We start from the raw sequence: 3,214 nt of genomic DNA, 5'->3' as shown, positions 1-3,214 counted from the left end.
AGGTACAGGGTAGAAAAATGCATGTTGATTTATTTATAGAAGGTTGACTTCTGACAATGATTGGTGAATATCTGGCATCCTTAATAATCCTAGAAGTTTGTGTCAGTATGTGTGTATTTATGGAAACAAGCTTGTCTTCATTTAATTAGGTGGAACAGTTCTCCTAATGATGTTATGGAGAGATACCTGAACTATTTATAAATGTAGCTATTTTTTTCTTCAAAATGTCCAAGTTATTTAGACAGTAATCAACACAATCTGGTTTGAAGACAGGTTTCCCCAGTGGCTTTGTCACTTCTAGTATAAAACTTTGCCTCTAGGTTTTTCTCTTTTCATCCTCTTTGTGTTTTTGGAATTATTGTTATAATGACACATACATGTAACTAGATGCATATCTCTATCAATATTTAATTATGATAGAGTAGAATGTGTAAACGTTGATGAAGAAACTTCAGATAGAAATTTGGCTCTACTATTTATTAACTAAATAGCTTGGAGATATCATTTAACTTCTCTGAACCTCAGTTTCCTCATAGGCAAACCAGCAGGTAATTTCTTCAGCTGCAAATTGATAGGTAGTAATCTCTTCATCGACCAAGTTAATACCTTCTAAATGCCTAACACAGTGCCAGACAGAGTAAATACTCAATCCAGAGTTGTTTTTTCATTATCATTATTACGTCTCTCTTTGCCGTATAACCTAAGCGACTAGATTCCCTTGAAGGATGCATGGGCCCTCTGGCTGCTATATATGTGTCTCCTTTGGGAAGCTGTTAGGAAGGGAGCAGAGCAAGGTTTCTTCCACGTCATCACGTCTTCCACGTGGCTAAAGCCACTCGTGAATTTTTAGGCTTCCCTCTAACACATTACACAGTTGATCTCTCTTTCTTGAAACATTTTCTGCACATTCCTTCCAGGAGACTGATCTGACTGTCTGTCTAGATGCCTTTTCTCAGACTCTTTTCCCTGTTGCATCTCAGCAACCTGCCACCTAAATTTTGCTACTCCTCAAGACTTAGTTCTTTGGCTTCCCTTTCTTTGCCTGCATCCTTTCCTTTGGAGTCCTTTTCAATTTCATAACTTTAAATATCATTTTATGTTGATCATTTTCCCTATTAAGGCTTAGCCCAGACCTCACTCAGCCTCAGCCTCAGACATAAGTACCCAACTGCTTACTTGTCTCATTTTTCTCATTCATAAAATGAGTTTGGTGATACTGTTCTATCTGCTCTCTGACATTATTTAATGGTGAAAATAAATTTGTAAATGTTATTCAAAAACCCCAAAGATAACTGAGACATGAAGCTATATTTACCTTGTAATAATTTTAATGTATGAAACATATTAGTTAAACACTATAGTAACTATATTTTGTGATTCAAAGCTAGACAACTAGCCTAGTAACTAGTATTTTTTCAATAGCTTTATATTTAGCTGTACTATAGACGTGAAATTGTAAGCATTTAGGCATAATTCACAGGCAAAGATGCTATTTTTGGACATAGTTGGTATACCAACCACATTAGCATGTTTCTTGTTATTACATTTATTTAGTTTATTTCCTTTTGCTAATTCACTATAATGTGAATGAGTAAGGTTTCCTAATTAAAAGTTGAGAATGTCAGGTTGAGCAAAAACAAAGAGAATTCCCATTTGGATGAGCTATGAAAGTGACTCAAAGAAAACAAATGACACAGAGAAGTTTTAAAGAAATGTTATATGGTAGCAGAAAAGAAGGTAGGATAGCAAAGAGCACCCACTGCAGAGGAAGTTCTCAATAGTTGGGTGGACAAGAGGAGCCATTCCATGGATGAGAGTCAGTTGTTGCTTATAAACTTGAATGCTTGCTCAGTGAACTCACAAAGAATCGGTGTGGAGGGATGGAGGTTATGCATGGCCTTGACTATAGGAGTTTCTCTTCACTGAGGTTAACTTGGATAACATGCCTGCAGAATACCTAACGTTTCAACAGTAGAGTCTAGTATTGAGCGTCCAGTGTGGTACCGTTCCCTCAGGAGTACCAGCCAGGTGTCTGATATAGGTTGATTGCACTATACCCCTATTTCATGGAGAGGACAGCAGTTTGGCTCCCCTGGAACAGATATTTACTCTAGATGTAGATTTGCTTTTCTACCTTGTCATGCTTTTGCCATCAGTATCATCACAACTAGGATATTGACATTGATATAGTCAAGATACAGAATATTTCATCAGCACAAGGATCCCTTATGCTGCCCTTTTATAGCCACAACCACCTCTCTTCACACCTCTACTCCTTGACTGCAGGCAATCACTAATCTCTTCTCCATTTCTATAATTTTATTTCAAAAATATAATATAAATGAAATGATATAGCATATGACCATTGGGGAGTGGCTTTTTTCACTCAGTATAATTCCCTGGTATTTTATCCAAGTTGTTGCATGTATCAGTAGTTCATTCCTTTTTATTGCTGAGTAATACTCTGCAGTATGAAGGTATCACAGTTTGTTTAACCATTCACTTATTGAAAGGCATGTGGATTGCTTCCAGTTTTGGACTATGAACATTCCTGTATAGACTGTGTGAATGTAAGTTTTCATTTCTCTGTGATAAATGCCCAAGAGTGTAATTGCTAGGTCATATGGAAATTGAATGTTTAATTTTATAGGAAACTGCCAGCTATTTTCCATAGTGGTTGTATCATTTTCCATTCCACCAGAAAAAAAAAAAAAAAAAATGAATGAATGACCTAGTTTCTTTCCATTCTCCACAGCATTTGGTGTTATCACTACTTTTTATATTAGCCATTCTGATAGATGTATAGTAATATCTTATTGTGATTTTAATTTGCACTTCCCTAATAGCTAATGATGTTGAGTATCTCTTCATGATGTGCCTACTTATTTTTTGTATATCCTCTTGAGTGAAATAGCTATTCATATCTTTTGTCCATTTTCTAATTGGTTTGTTTCTTCTTTTTTAAATTGTTGAGTTTTGAGAGTTCTTTATATTTTGAGAATTCTAAATAATAGTCCTTTGTCAGATATGTGGTTTGCAAGTAGTTTCTCCCAGAATATAAATTTTCTTTTTATACCTTCAATAGGATGTTTCACAAAGCAAAAGTTTTTAATTTTGATGAGGTCCAATGATCAGTTTTTCCTTTTATGGATCATGCTTTTGTTATCAAGTCTACAAATTCTTTGCTTAGACTAGATAGATCCCAAGGACTTTT

Source organism: Aethalodelphis obliquidens, unplaced genomic scaffold (assembly GCF_003676395.1).
Source record: "Aethalodelphis obliquidens isolate GAN/ISIS:26980383/991018 unplaced genomic scaffold, ASM367639v1 scaffold81, whole genome shotgun sequence".
Classification (NCBI taxonomy): Eukaryota; Metazoa; Chordata; class Mammalia; order Artiodactyla; family Delphinidae; genus Aethalodelphis; species Aethalodelphis obliquidens.
Note: the sequence above shows the minus strand (reverse complement) of the source record.